This window comes from Mesoplodon bidens (genome assembly GCF_964165515.1).
Source record: "Mesoplodon bidens genome assembly, chromosome: 2".
NCBI classification, from domain to species: domain Eukaryota; kingdom Metazoa; phylum Chordata; class Mammalia; order Artiodactyla; family Ziphiidae; genus Mesoplodon; species Mesoplodon bidens.
Window position 1 is genome coordinate 149,330,158 of NC_138177.1, and position 16,600 is coordinate 149,346,757.

The 16,600-nt window shown below is 40.0% G+C and overlaps 1 protein-coding gene and 1 pseudogene across 3 annotated transcripts in view; one reads left to right on the forward strand and one right to left on the reverse strand.

Moving 5' to 3' along the window:
- Positions 1–16,600, forward strand: part of ZSWIM5 (zinc finger SWIM-type containing 5) — a 259,729-nt gene that overhangs the window by 26,255 nt on the left and 216,874 nt on the right. The gene's annotated exons all lie outside the window — the stretch shown is intronic.
- Positions 13,073–13,737, reverse strand: LOC308612959 (ubiquitin-conjugating enzyme E2 K-like; annotated as a pseudogene). Its single transcript has one exon. The product of its transcript is annotated as a ubiquitin-conjugating enzyme E2 K-like (transcript).

Below are 16,600 nucleotides of genomic sequence, written 5' to 3' on the forward strand. Positions count from 1 at the left end.
ATAAAGGTCTAGCTATTTTTGACAGGCTGTATTGCTCCAGGGAACTGTACCTGGTTGTCAGGCCTGCATTACAGTTTGACTTCTTCCTCTTCTCAGTCCTGCTTCTGTTGCCTTTCCTTCACAGGTATTGATTTCTAATAAGCATCTTGCATCCCAAATTCCCTCTGTGTGTGCTTTCAGAGAACGCAACCCATGATACTTTGGTTGAGGGCAGTTTGTGGAGGAGGACTTGGCTGTGAGCTGCTAGCAGCCAACTCTCCTGGCAGCTAGAGGAATGAATGCCTTGGTCTTGAAGAGAGTATCTGGTCACGGTATTCCTTGTGCCTCTTGGATTCATTTCATATAGTAATTTCACCCCATGTGGGAACAAATTCTCCAGCATTCTGTTTGGTCTCTTATAAAATGTGGGGAATTTACAAGAGTGAGATTAGCAGATGAATTACAACCTCTTCCACGACAGCTAGTCTCCAGATCACAACTGATATTCACTGTCTCCCTTCACTAATTTCCAGTCTAGATTCTTGGCTAGCATCTCTTCCTGTCTAGGTGGCTTACCAGATGGGGTGACTGTCATGACTGAGGAGTCTGAGCCTAGTTACCATGCCCTTTTTAGGTCTTGGCCACTATACTTGTTCATTTACTGTCAACATTGGGCAAGGGGGAGTATCAAGAGATGCTCCAGTGATAACCTTGATGCTAAATGTCATCTACTTCCTGATGTTACTTTTCTTTGTGTTGGTAAATCTGCTTAATTTCATAAACACCATATGTTGCTAACGTAGCACATTATATTTATACGACATTAAAATCAGATCTATTATGTGGGTTTTAAAGATCAAATAGAACCTTGTTGAATCTGCTTTATTAATGTTTCTTTGATACATTATGGGAATGCTAATTGCAGAGGTTTGTAGATTGTCACCTCTTGTGTTGTCCTTTGCAAATATTATTAATATATCATCAGGATAATTAGCAACAAAAGAAGTTACTTATCCAAAATCTTATGGTTTTTTTTCTTCATTTTTTTTTTTTTTTCGGTACGCGGGCCTCTCACTGTTGTGGCCTCTCCCATTGTGGAGCACAGGCTCCGGACACGCAGGCTTAGTGGCCATGGCTCACAGGCCCAGCCGCTCCGCGGCATGTGGGATCCTCCCGGACCGGGGCACGAACCCGTGTCCCCTGCATCAGCAGGCGGACTCTCAACAACTGCGCCACCAGGGAATCCCCCAAAATCTTATGTTTTTATTTGTAGTATTTTAGTATAGTTTTATTTAGAACTTTAGTTAGTAGTGAGTGGTTTTTTAGCGCTTTCTCCCCATTACCTATTCACTTAGAGATTAGAACTGAAAAACTGAGAAGGAGTTGGATTTTAACTTACTGCAGTTATATAGCCATGTGATAATTATGTCATTTAGCAAACCATCAAGACAAGTTAGCATTGCTGGGAGGTTTTAGTAAGGAACCTTCCTTCTGCTCTGAAGCCAAGGCTGCTTGATGAGGCCTTGAAGGTGAGAGTGTTGGCAGTGTCCCTGAAGAGACTTAGTATTTTCGAACAGGGGGGGCTCTCTTAGCAGACTTCCTTCCTTCCTTCCTTCCTTCTTTCCTTCCTCCCTCCCTCCCTCCCTCCCTCCCTCCCTCCCTTCCTTTTTTGCTTAACACTTTTGGTAAGATATAATTCACATACCATACAACTCACCCATTTAAGCTGTATATTCACAGATATGGGTAGCCATCACCACAGTCAATTTTATTTAATTAATTAATTAATTTATTTTTTGTGCGGGCCTCTCACTGTTGTGGCCTCTCCCGTTGCGGAGCACAGGCTCCGGACACACAGGCTCAGCGGCCATGGCTCACGGGCCCAGCCGCTCCGCGGCATGTAGGATCTTCCTGGACCGGGGCACGAACCCGTGTCCCCTGCATCGGCAGGCAGACTCTCAACCACTGCGCCACCAGGGGAGCCCCACAGTCAGTTTTAGAACATTTTTATCATCTTAAAAGAAACCCTTGGGGACTTCCCTGATGGTCCAGTGGTAAAGAATCTGCCTTACAATGCAGGGGACTCGGGTTTGATCCCTGGTCAGGGAACTAAGATCCCACATGTTGCGGGGCAACTAAGCCTGCAAGCCACAACTGCTGAGGTTGCGCGCCTCAACTAGAGAGCCTGCGTGCTGCAAACTACAGAGCCCACGCGCTCTGGAACCCGTGTACCACAACTACAGAGCCCACGCACCCTGGAGCCTGCACGCCACAACTAGAGAGGAAAACCCGCATGCCACAGCTAGAGAGAAGCCTGCGCGCCACTATGAAGAGCCCGCACACTGCAAGGAAAGATCCCACATGCCTCAACGAAGATCCTCCATGCCGCAACTAAGACCCGACGCAACCAAAATAAATAAAATAAATAAATAAATAATAAATCTTAAAAAGTAAAAAAAGAAACTCTATACCCTTTAATAGCACTACCCAATCCTATCATCCCCTCTAACCCTAAGCAACCACTAATTTCTGTCTCTATGCCTATTCTGGACATTTGAAATAAATGGAATCATATAACATGTAATCTTTTGTGACTGGCTTCTTTCACTTAGCATAATTTTTCAAGGTTCATCTGTGTTGTTGCACACATCAGTACTCCATTCCTTGTTATGGCTGAATAATACTCCATTGTATGTATATACTACATTTTGTTTATCCATTCCTTAGTTGTTGGACTTCTGTGTAGTTTCCCTTTTGGTTACGAATAATGCTGCGATGAACATTCATGTACAAACTTTCGTGTGGACATGTTTTCATTTCTTTTGGGAATAGAATTGTTGGGTCATCTGATAACTCTATGTTTAACTTTTTGAGGAATTGCCAAACTATTTTCCAAAGTGGCTACACCATTTTATTAATCCCCCCAGCAATGTATAAGGATTTCAGTTTCTCTGCATGCTTGCCAACAATTGTTATTATCTATCTTTTTTATTATTGCCATCCTAGTGGGAGTGAAGAAGTATTTCATTATGGTTGATTTTGATTTGCAATTCTCTGATGACTAATGATATTGAGCATCTTTTCATGTGCTTATTGGTCATTTGTATATCTTCTTTGGAGAAATGACTATTCATATCCTTTGCCCATTTTTAAGTTGGCTTGTCTTTTTATTGCTGAGCTGTAAGTGTTCTTTATTTATTGTAGATAGTAGTCTCTTATCATGTTTATGATTTGCAAACATATTCTTACACTTTGTGGACTGTCTTTTCACTTTATCGGTCATATCCTTTGAAGCACAAAAGTTTTTAGTTTTGATGAAGTACAGTTTATTTTTTTCTTTGTTGCTTTCTTTCTTGATAACATTTCTAAGAAAACATGGCCTAGCACAACAACATGAAGATGTACTCCTATATTTTCTTCTTTGAGTTTTATAGTTTTAGCTCTTCTACTTCTGTGTTCTGAGTTGATTTTTGTATATGGTATCAGAAATGTCTTCAACTTCATTCTTTTGCATGTCACTATCCAGTTGTCCCAGCATAATTTGTTTAAATGACTATTCTTTCCCCAGTGAATGGTCTTGGCACTCTTGTTGAAAGTTAATTGAAAATTAATTAAATTTATTTCTGGACTCTCAGTTATGTTCAATCGATCTATATGTGTGTCCTAACACTAATATCACACTACTTTGATTTGTATTGCTCTGTAGTAAGTTTTGAAATTGGAAAGTGTTAAATTGGAAAGTGTGAGTTTTGAACTTTGTTCTTTTATTTCTTTCTTTTCCCAGCTTTACTGAGATAATTGACATATAACATTGTACAAGTTTAAGGTATACGATGTGATGATTTGATACATGTATATATTGTGAAGTGTTTACCACAATAAGGTTAGTTAACACATCCTTCACCTCACATAATTACCATTTTGTTGTTTTTATGGTGAGAACGTTAAAGCCCTTTCTCACAGCAACTTTCTTTTTTTTTTACATCTTTATTGGAGTGTAATTGCTTTACAATGGTGTGTTAGTTTCTGCTTTGTAACAAAGTGAATCAGCTATACATACACATATATCCCCATATCCCCTCCCTCTTGCGTTTCCCTCTCACTCTCCCTATCCCACCTCTCTAGGTGGTCACAAAGCACCGAGCTGATCTCCCTGTGCTATGTGGCTACTTCCCACTAGCTGTCTATTTTACATTTGGTAGTGTATATATGTCCATGCCACTCTCTCACTTCGTCTCAGCTTACCCTTGCCCCTCCCCGTGTCCTCAAGTCCATTCTCTACGTCTGTGTAGAGAATGTCCTGCCCCTAGGTTCCTCATGACCTTTTTTTTTTTTTTTTAGATTCCATATATAGGTGTTAGCGTATGGTATTTTTCTCTTTCTGACTTACTTTACTCTGTATGACAGACTCTAGGTCCATCCACCTCACTATAAATAACTCAATTTTGTTTTTTTATGGCTGAGTAATATTCTAATGTACATATGTACCAGATCTTCTTTATCCATTCATCTGTTGATGGACAATTAGGTTGCTTCCATGTCCTGGCTATTGTAAATAGAGCTGCAGTGAACATTGTGGTACATGCAACTTTCAAGTATATAGTACAGTATTGTTAACTATAGTCATCATGCTGCACATTAGATTCCTGCAACTTACTCACCTTATAAATGAAAGCTTGACTAACATATCCCCTTTTCCCCCACTGCTCAACCCTTGGCAACCACCATTCTATTCTCTGTTTCTATGAATTTGATGTTTTTAGATTCCACATATAAATGAGATCATACGGTATTTGTCTTTTTCTGTCTGACTTATTTCACTTAGCATAATGCCCTCAAGGTCCATCCATGGTGTCACAAATGGCAGGATTTACTTCTTCTTCTTCTTTTTTTTTTTTTTGCGATACGTGGGCCTCTCACTGTTGTGGCCTCTCCCGTTGCGGAGCACAGGCTCCGGACGCGCAGGCTCAGCGGCCATGGCTCACCAGCCCAGCCACTCCGCGGCATGTGGGATCTTCCCGGACCGGGGCACGAACCCGTGTCCCCTGCATTGGCAGGCGGACTCTCAACCACTGCGCCAGTAGGGAAGCCCTCCTTCGTTTTATAACTAAATAATACACACACACACACACACACACACACATACACACACATTTTCTTTATCTTTTCATCCCTTGATGGACACTTAGGTTGTTTCCATGTCTTGGCTATTATAAATAATGCTACAGTAAACATGGGAGTGCTGATATCTCTTCGAGATAGTGATTTCACTCCTTTAAATATGTACTCAGAAGTGGGATTGCTGGATCATATGGTAGTTCAGATTTTAATTTTTTTTTTTTTTTTTTCTTTTTGCGGTATGCGGGCCTCTCACTGTTGTGGCCTCTCCCGTTGCGGAGCACAGGCTCCGGACGCGCAGGCCCAGCGGCCATGGCTCACGGGCCCAGCCGCTCCGCGGCATATGGGATCCTCCCAGACCGGGGCACGAACCCGTATCCCCTGCATCGGCAGGCGGACTCTCAACCACTGCGCCACCAGGGAGGCCCAGATTTTAATTTTTTGAGGAACTTTCATATTGTTTTCCCATAGTGGCTATACCGGTTTACATTCCTGCCAACAATGCACCATGGTTCCCTTTTCTCCACATCCTGGACAGCATTTGTTATCTCTTTTTTTGATAATAGCCATTCTAACAGGTGGGAGGTGATATCTCATTGTGGTTTTTTTTTTTTTTTTTTTTTTTTTTTTTTTTTTTCTGTATGCGGGCCTCTCACTGTTGTGGCCTTTCCCGCTGCGGAGCACAGGCTCCGGACGCGCAGGCCCATCGGCCATGGCTTACGGGCCCAACCGCTCCGCGGCATGTGGGATCTTCCCAGACCGGGGCACGAACCCGTGTCCCCTGCATCGGCAGGCGGACTCTCAACCACTGCGCCACCAGGGAAGCCCCCTCATTGTGGTTTTGATTTGCATTCCCCTGATGACATTGAACACGTTTTCATGTACTTGTTGGCCATTTTATATGTCTTCTTTAGAAAAATGTTTATTCGAGTCCTCCACCCATTTTTTAATCAGATTGTATTTTTGCTACTGAGTTGTATTAGTTCCTTACACATTTTGGATATTAACCCCTTATCCAGTATATGGTTTGCAAATATTTTCTCCCATTCCATAGTTTGCCTTTTCATTTTGTTGATTATTTCTTTAGCTGTACAGAACGTTTTTAGTTTGGTATAGTCCCACTTGTTTTTGCTTTTGTTGCTTGTGCTTTTGGTGTCATATCCAAAAAATCATTGCCAAGACTCAGGTCAAGGAGCCTTTCCCCTATATTTTCTTCTGGGAGTTTTACAGTTTTAGGTCTTAAGTTTAATTCTTTTTTTTTTAATTAAAAATTTTATTTATTTATTTTTGGCTGCGATGGGTCTTCATTGCTGTGTGTGGGCTTTCTCTAGTTGCGGCAAGCATGGGCTACTCTTCATTGTGGTGTGCTGGCTTCTCATTGCAGTGGCTCCTTATGTTGCAGAGCACGGGCTCTAGGCACGCAGGCTTTAGTAGTTGTGGCACGTGGGCTTAGTAGTTGTGGCTCCCAGGCTCTAGAGCACAGGCTCGGTAGTTGTGGCGCACAGGTTTAGTTGCTCTGCCGCATGTGGGATCTTCCCGGACCAAGGCTCAAACCTGTGTTCCCTGCATTGGCAGGCAGATTCTTAAGTTTAATTCTTTCTGAGTTAATTTTTGTGAGTGGTATAAGATAGGGGTTCAGTTTTTCTTTTGCATGTGGATATCCAGTTTTCCCAACACCATTTGTTGAAGAAACTATCAGTAAATATAGACTATTTTTCCCATTGAGTTTTCTTGGCTCCCTTGTCAGATATCAATGTTAGTTGACCATATATGCATGGGTTTTTGATTTTCTGGGCTTTTGATTTCCATTGGTCTGTAGGTCTGTTTTTATGCCAGTACCATATTGTTTTGATTACTGTTGTTCTTCTTTTTCAAGATTGTTTTGGCTATTCTGGTTCCCTTGAGTTTCTGTACGAATTTTAGGATCAGCTTGTCAATTTTTGCAAAAAAGCCAGCTGGGATTTTGATAGGGATTGCATTGAATTTGTAGGTTAATTTGTACAAATCAGTATTGCCATTTGTATTAGTTTTCTATTGCTGCTGTAACAAGCACCACGAACTTGGTGGCTTAAGACAACACATATTTAATATCTTATAGTTCTGGTAGTCAGAAATCTGAAATGGGTCTTTCTGGGAAAAACTCAAGTTGTTGGCAGAGCTTTGTTCCATCTGGAGGTTCTAGGGGAAAATCTCTTTCCATGCCTTTTTCCAGCTTCTAGAAGCCACATCTACATTTTGTGTCTCATGGCTCCTTCCTCCATTTTCATAGCCTATCACTCCAACATCTGCTTCCATTGTCACATTTCTCTCTCTGACTTTAAGCCCCTTGCCTCCCTCTTTTTTTTAAAATTAATTAATTAATTAATTTTTGGCTGTGTTGGGTCTTTGTTGCTGCACGTGGGCTTTGTCTAGTTGCGGTGAGCGGGGATACTCTTCATTGCAGTGTGCGTGCTTCTCATTGTGGTGGCTTCTCTTCTTGCAGAGCACAGGCTCCAGGGCCTGCGGGCTTCAGTAGTTGCAGCCAGTAGGCTCAGTAGTTGTGGCTCATGGGCTCTAGGGTGTGCGGGCTTCAGTAGTTATGGCACATGGGCTCAGTAGTTGCGGCTTACCGGCTCTAGAGAGCAGGCTCAGTAGTTGTGACACATGGACTTAGTTGCTCCACGGCATGTGGGATCTTGCTGGACCAGGGCTCAAACCTGTGTCCCCTGCATTGACAGGCGGATTCTTAACCACTGTGCCACCAGGTCCCCTTGCCTCTCTCTTATAAAGGACCCTGTGATTACATTGGGCTCATTCAGATAATCCAGGGAATCTCTGTATCGCAAGAACCTTGATTTAATTACATCTGCAAAGTCTCTTTTGCCAAGTTCAGAGAATCAGGACATGGACTTTTTTGGGGGGGGCACTATTTTGCCTATCATACCATTTTAACAATATCTTGGGGTATTTTCCTATTTATTACATCCTCTTTAATTTCTTTCAACAATATTTTGTAGTTTTCTAAGTACAAATTCTCTACTTGTTTGGTTGACTACTCCTAAGTATTCATTTATATACTATCATAAATGGAATTGTTTTCTGAATTTCATTTCCAGACAGTTCATTTCTACTGTATTTAAATACAATTGATTTTCGTGTATTGATCTTGTACCTGTAACTTTGTTGAACTCATTTATTAGTTCTGTCAATAGAGATAATTTTTCTTCTTCCTTTCCAATCTGGAACCTGTGGTCCTTATTTTTGCAAGTCACAAAACTCAGTGTTGTTTGTGCCATAGAATGTATTGGACTAAGGGAGATTTCCTGCTTTTCATTGAACTTGGAAAGGCTTTTTTTTTTTTTGCTGTACACGGGCCTCTCACCCTTGTGGCCTCTCCCGTTGCGGAGCACAGGCTGCGGACACGCAGGCTCAATGGCCATGGCTCATGGGCCCAGCAGCTCTGCGGCATGTGGGATCTTCCCGGACCGGGGCACGAACCCGTGTCCCCTGCATTGGCAGGCTGACTCTCAACCACTGCGCCACCAGGGAAGCCCTAGAAAGGCTTTTTAATGTGCTATTAAATTATGTTATTAGAGAATGCAATCCTAGGGAAGCAAGAGTGAAAGTAAAGGGAGTGAGACAGGAAATGAGGGAGAAGTAATATAAAGGTGTGTATAGAGCTGGTTACCATTTGGTATCAAGTGGCAACTGATTGCTCAATCTCCCTGAATTACCTTATAGAAAAGGGATGGAGAATATCCTCTGGCTCCCGTTTCTCATTTAACAAGTTCAGAACTGGGAAATATTTTGCCATTAAAGGTATATTTTGCATATCCTTCTCTAACTTTAACCATTATTGATTTTACAGTTTGGGTTGTAGGGATTGTAGGATTATAGGAATTTTGCTATTGCTGTTGCTGTTCTGCATAGCCTTCAAACTTAAATACCTTAAATTCCCTGGGTATGTGATGTGGTTTTTTTCAATTACAAGATGAGAAAAAGGGATTGGCCATAGTTCATAGCCTTGTTATAATCTGTGACAACTCTTAATGGCTGGAAGCATAAAATAAAGTAAGAACAAATATTAAGTACATTTAAGAAAAATGTTTTTTTTCTTTTTCGGTATCATATTCTTTTTTCTTTCCTATTGTTTTTCTGTACTATTTATTTTCTATTTTCAAGATAGGTTTTGTGAGCATAAGGAGTCATAGTATAGCAAAATAGCTAATTGTAAGATATAATAAAATACTTGCTCTTCCTCTTTCCTCTTCTCTCTAGTCTCTGAACCCTTAACCTTTTCTCTCTTCTGCCTTACTTTCCTGAAAAATTCAGTCCAAACCTTCGTGAAGCAAGAGAGAAAAGGAAGTTAGACAGGGAAAGAGGGAACGTAGCAGCACCAAGTGGCAGCAGCCTAAAAGGGAGTGTTAGAGCCCAGCAACTTAGATGGCCCATAGATTATGTGGGAATCTAAAAACGTCAGACTCATAGAACTGGAGAGTAGAATGGTGGTTGTCAGGGGCTAGGGAGTGAGGGAGCAGGGAGATGTTGGTCAAGGGGTACAAACTTTCAGTTGTAAGATGAATAAGTTTTAAGGATCTAATATATAGCATAAGGATTATAGTTAATAATACTGTATTGTATACTGGAATTTGCTAAGAGAGTACATCTTAAGTGTCCTTACCATACATACACATACACACACAGGCACAAATGGTACTATGTGAAGTGATGGATATGTTAATTAACTTGATTGTGGTAAGCATTTCACAATGTATACGTATATTAAATCATCACATTGTATAACTTAAAAAATCATGTTGTACAACCTAAATATATACAATTTTTATTTGTCAATCATACTTCAATGAAGTTGGAAAAAAATTAGGAAATATTCCTCCCTCCAAAAAATTATTTGAATTGTACTTGCACCTATTTTGCAAATTTGAGATAATTTCAAAATAAAAGGAATAAATAACGATATTTAATCTCATATGAACTTTATTTAATAATGAGTGCTTCCATATTACCTATTTACTTTGAGCTGTTTAATAGAATATTGTTTGTTTCTTAGCTTAACATTTCAAATCTCCCAAGTTATTTGAATAATTGAGTCATTTTTAATATTTTAGTGTTTTTTTTTTGAAGACCACAGAAAAAAGCAATTGCCTTTATTTCTATGTTTGGGAAATAAATCTACCTGTAGAAAAATAGGAAAAAACAAACAGAACAACAGAAGGTGACAGTAGGAAATGTACCAGAAAAAGAAAGAGATTATCACATTAAATGTAAATGAGGTAAATTTTTGAAATGAAAATTTGTACTTTTCAATTTCCTGGGCATTGGGGATATTGAATTGTAGTTAGATGCATAAACCCTAAGGGGCTAATATTCATAAAAGTCATAGGCAAGGTATAGCTGCCTCCAAGAGCAAAGTATATAATGCTTGACCCTTAGTAACTTCTCAGTTCTTTTTCTCTTATTTGTCAAACCACAGGACAATTAAATATACCCTGATAATATAGGCAAATAGTAAACTGGGTAGAGGTGTTTGATATTTAAAATAATCCAAATATTACTAATATTACCAAGCCATCTGCCACTAAAAAAAAAATAAAATTCTAACCAACAATGGAACAAAACTGTCCACATTTTCACACAATTCCACCCTTCAAAAATATAAAGAAAAGTACATGGTTTTAGCTATTTAATATAAATAAGAAAAATCCTCTTTCCTTTGGCATCTTTAGAAAGTAACTAAACTACAACAAAAGGAGGTGATTGTATAAAGAAATTTATACTTAAGCAAACATATAGGGGAAAAACCCAGCAACTTGTGTTTAGTACGCAATAAAATCAACTACAAGAGTTTATTATTCATTAGGAAAGCCTTACAAGTTTTTGGAAGAACCGCCACATCTTAACATTACAATATATTTAATAATGGTTCTTTTATTGCTTCTAAGATTATTGAGAAGTCAAATGAAATTATGCTGAATTTATGGTTCAAAACTATTTTCCAAACACTTCACCATTATAATTTAGGATAAGTAACGCTTGAAGAAAGCAAGCCTTTTAGAATAAGACTTTCAATATACAGCCTTACTTTAATTCATTCTGATTCCATTACATTTTTGTTATTTTTGCATTGGCCTGAATATTTATTAAGAACTGTGTTTCTATGTATAGAACAGCCTACACAAATCCATTTCACCCTTCATAAAATGGTCACATTAGTGTTTGAGCTTGCAAAACTAATAATTTTCAAACTTTTGAACTTAGAATGAAATGTTTAGAAAGTCTGACTATGTACAAGAGAAGGTAAAGTTTTCAATTCTCATATTATCAGAAACATCATAAAGAAAGCTAGATTTATACACACTTCTATTCCTATGTGCATTTGAAGTATGTAGAGTAAAATACCAACACAGCTTTTTTGTGTCAATAGGGGGAAATGCAAGTAAGAGTGACTTTTAAAGGATCCAGGGGGCTTCCCTGGTGGCGCAGTGGTTGAGGGCCCGCCTGCCGATGCAGGGGACACAGGTTCGTGCCCTGGTCTGGGAAGATCCCACATGCCGCAGAGCGGCTGGGCCCGTGAGCCATGGCTGCTGGGCCTGTGTGTCCGGAGCCTGTGCTCCGCAACGGGAGAGGCCACAGCAGTGAGAGGCCTGCGTACCGCAAAAAAAAAAAAAAAAAAAAAAAAGGATCTAATAAAGCAATCTCTTATAAAGCCAAACTTAGGCTTAAAAAACTGCAAACAGGGGCTTCCCTGGTGGCGCAGTGGTTGATAGTCCGTCTGCTGATGTAGGGGACACGGGTTCATGCCCTGGTCTGGGAAGATCCCACATGCCGCGGAGCAGCTGGGCCCGTGAGCCATGGCCACTGAGCCTGCGCGTCCCGAGACTGTTCTCTGCAACAGGAGAGGCCTGCGTACCGCAAAAAAAAAACCAAACAAAAAATGTACAAACAAAAAAACTGCAAAGAGTTGTTTTTTTTTTTTTGCGGTACGCGGACCTCTCACTGTTGTGGCCTCTCCCGTTGCGGAGCACAGGCTCCGGACGCGCAGGCTCAGCAGCCATGGCTCACGGGCCCAGCCTCTCTGCAGCGTGTGGGATCTTCCTGGACGGGGGCACGAACCCGTGTCCCCTGCATCGGCAGGTGGACTCAACCACTGCGCCACCAGGGAAGCTCCGAACAGTTGATTTCATCCTTGCAAGTTGTCAAAGAAAAATTTCATCAGTTTAAAAATAGAAAGATGTTAAATTCACTGAAAAATTAAGCTGGGTTCTTTCATTAAATCTGGGAATACTGCAACATCAAGTATTTAGTGTTTTTGCAAGAGAAACAAAATTGGCAGCTCTAGTTTTACATTATTGCTTATATACGAAAGTTTTAAGAGTGAAGAATTGTGACAGAACATTCCAAATGAATGACCTAAAAATGGAGCAAGGGATACTGTTCCTCAGCACATTTCCCCACAAATTTAGAGAAATTTACTATTAGAATATTAGCTGTGTGTGGTAAGAGAGGAAAAACAGATATAGTGTTCCAGGCTGTTGACAAGGACAAAAAGGCTCTGAATAGGTCACCATCTTCAATTCTGAATAATCTCATATTTAAGAATTCTCAAATGCTTAAAATGGTGGTCTTTTCAGCTACCCATCCTAAGAAGTCAGGTACAAGCATGCAAGTAAATTCACAGCCACAGAGGATCCATGTTAAAAACAGTTAAGGTAGCTGTGATGCAACACCAATAATTTGAATAGCCCTGACACACTCAAAATATTATCTTAATTATTCAACGAAATCCTGAAGCAAACTCTTGCTAGTCTTGGTACACTGCTAAACACTAAAGTAGCATGTTCTTTCCATGGTTTTAACTTAGCTCAAAGAATTTTTACACTATTAAGTAAGAAAAAAATTAAAGTATTTCCCCTTTTAAAATTTACAGACGTTTAATTAGCTTTATTTACAGAGCAGGGTTTTTTTTCAGTCTCCAGTGGTGCCTAGAAAACATCATTAGGCAAGAATGCCAGTTTAAAAGAAATCTCCGCAGAATCCTAAAAATAACAGATGTTGATGCTCCTCAAGAAGGGGCAAGCTTGACTATATCAGCAGCTCTATGTCTCAGTTACTACTCAGAAGCAATTCTGTTGCAGTCTCTACATCTCATGATTCTGAAGACAAGGCCACTATTACCGCATTCCTATCAAAGCCGATAGCACATAGATTTTGTATTTTTTTGGTGTATTCTGGACTAGAAACTGGTGCTCCAGCATACACATGTGCCCAAAGTCGAGGTGTCTATTTGAACATTTCGGAATTTTGTTTGTACTGATTTGCTACTACTGCATCTTGTGGATCATCTGGTTCTGCAGCTGCCAGTAGTGCTTGCAATGACAATAATACCATGCGGAGAGTCATTGCTGCTGCCCATTGATCTTTCAGGATATCCAAACAAATAGCCCCTGTGATGGAACTAATATTAGGATGCCATATTTTAGTGATAAACCGGATCTTAGGGGGATTAAATGGATATGTTTGTGGTATTTTAATCTCTAGTTGATATCTTCCTCCTTCATATGGTGTGTCTGGAGGTCCTGCTATTTCTCCTCTTAATTCTGTAAAATTCTCATCTACAAGATCTACTTTCATTTGATTTTTGCTTGTAAAGCTCCTGATTTGATTAAAAGGATGTTAATATCAACAGCTATCTGTGGTTGATGAGAGACTGTTGCCTAATTTGTCATCTTTGTCCATTTCTTCTCAATTCTTGTACAAGAGCAAGGGGATAGGATTAGGACTGCGTCTGTTCCCGACAAATATTAATAGACTGTAAGCTCTTATCCCCATAATCATACCCTTGATTTTGTCGTCACCTAAACCTGCACCTTCTCCAAACGCCACTTCAAGTTTCTCAGATTCCCAACCTCCATGGATTAAATAAATTCACTTTGGTACTCCAAACCCAGTTATTAGCTGGCTTCATCAAAACCAATATTTTAGTTTTATTTCATGTTCATTTTAAAGGTTAAATTATCAATAGTACAAACATGTATAACTCATCATTTATTTTATTTTACTTATTTATTTTTAAAAAGTTATTTATTTATTTATTTGGTTGTGCTGGGTCTTAGTTGCGGCTCACTGGCTCCCTTGGTGGCAGCATGTGGGTTCCTTAGTTGCAGCAGGTGGTCTCCTTAGTTGCGGCTCACAGGCTCCTTAGTTGTGGCATGCATGTAGGACCTATTTCCCTGACCAGGGATTGAAACCGGGCCCCTTCCATTGGGAGCACAGAGTCTTAACCACTGTGCCACCAGGGAAGTCCCTCAATAATAATAACCAAGTATCATTTATATAATAACCAAGTATCATTTATTTTAAATGATACTTGGTTATTATTAAATGACAAGCTAAAGTTTTGAGTTTTAAAAAAATTATGTCTTTCTTGGTTGTATAAACTTATAGTCTTATGATTTTTAAAGCTTTGTAAATATTGTTATTTAGTATACCAATAATATATCACTTATTTTGCATAACAGTGGCAACAATAATAGTAATAGCTAATACATATATAGTGAACATTTACTATGCTAGCATTGTGCTAAGTGTTTAACATGTTTTAACTTATTTCATTCTTACAGTAGTCTTTTTGAGGTGTGTATTTTATTATTCCGATTTTACGGATGAAGACATGATTCCCACGTAAGAATTTGTCCAAGGTCACACAACTAGTTAAGTGGCAGAGCTGAGGTTAGAACCAAGGCAGTCTGGTACCTCTGTCCAAAATCTTAATCATTATGCCATATTCAATTATGCATAGTGAAAAATAAAATGAATAACTTAAGTCCAAAATAGTGATTGAGAAGGGCTAAACAAATCAATTAAGTGAAAACATTATATACTGAAATTATTTTTCCTTTCCTGTCCATAAATAAGAAAATTCAGACATAGATTTTATATATAGACTGTGACAAGTCTTTATTGCTTTTAATAGCACCCATTCTTGCCTTATACATTATATCACATCTTTAATGCATAGCCTTAAAAAAAAAACTAGCTGCTGCTGTACTAGAACAGTAAATCTATTGTTGAGCCTAGTATATTAAATTAATATATCAGGGATCTATATTGTATTCCTTTTTCGTTTTTAATTTATTTTTTCCACATTGGGTCTTCGTTGCTGCGCGAGGGCCTTCTCTAGTTGCGGCGAGCAGGGGCTACCCTTCTCACTGCAGCGGCCTCTCCCATTGCGGATCATAGGCTCCAGGCACACAGGACTCAGTAGTTGCGGCACGCAGGCCCAGCAGCTGTGGCTCGCACGCTCTAGAGCACAGGCTGAGTAGTTGTGGTGCATGGGCTTCATTGCTCCGCGTCATCTGGGATCTTCCTGGACCAGGGCTTGAACCCGTGTCCACTGCATTGGCAGGCAGATTCTTAACCACTGCCCCACCAGGGAAGTCCCTCTTTTTTAAAAATTTATTTATTTATTTATTTATTTGGCTGCCCCGGGTCTTAGTTGCGGCACACGGGAATTTTGTTGCCATGTGCAGGATCTTTTTAGTTGCAACGTGTGGGATCTAGTTCCTTGACCAGGGATTGAACCTGGTCCCCTGCATTGGGAGCTCAGAGTCTTAGACACTGGACCACCAGGGAAGTCCCCCTATTATGTATTCTTACAAGATTAACTTTTTCTCCAGTAGTATAACATGGTTGAAATTAGTGATAGTTATAATTTAAATGAAGGAAATAATTCACTTTGCAGTACAGATAGAAAAACAGGGCTTCCCTGGTGGCGCAGTGGTTAAGAATCCGCCTACCAATTCATGGTACACGGGTTCGCGCTCTGGTCTGGGAAGATCCCACATGCCACGGAGCAACTAAGCCCGTGCGCCACAACTACTGAGCCTGCGCTCTAGGGCCCGTGAGCAGCATATACTGAGCCCGCGTGCTGCAACTACTGAAGCCTACGTGCCTAGAGCCTGTGCTTGGCAACAAGAGAAGCCACTGCAATGAGAAGCCCGTGCACCACAGCAAAGAGTAGACCCTGCTCGCTGCAGCTAGAGAAAGCCTGTGTGCAGTAATGAAGACCCAATGCAGCCAAAATAAATAAATAAGTAAGTAAGTAAATAAATAAATAAATAAATTTAAAAAGAAAGAAAGAGAAACAGGTGACTTCATAAATGGGGAATATATTGTTGATTTTCTTCACCTTATTTTTTTTTTCTTCACCTTATTTTTAATTGTCTTTATGATTTACCAGTAGCAATTTAGTTAGTTTCAGTTTTCATTACATTATGGAATTTGTTAGAAAGCCGTAGAAGGAAGAAAAGAAGCCGAACATTTAGAAGTGTTACTGATGAGTGGTTTATAAAACTCATTTTAAGAGTGATTTACGGGAATTCCCTGGCAGTCCAGTGGTTAGGACTCTGCGCTTTCACTGCCGGGGCCTGGGTTCGATCCCTGGTTGGGGAACTAAGATCCTGCAAGCTTCACGGCCCAGCCAAAAAAAAAAGAGTGATTTATA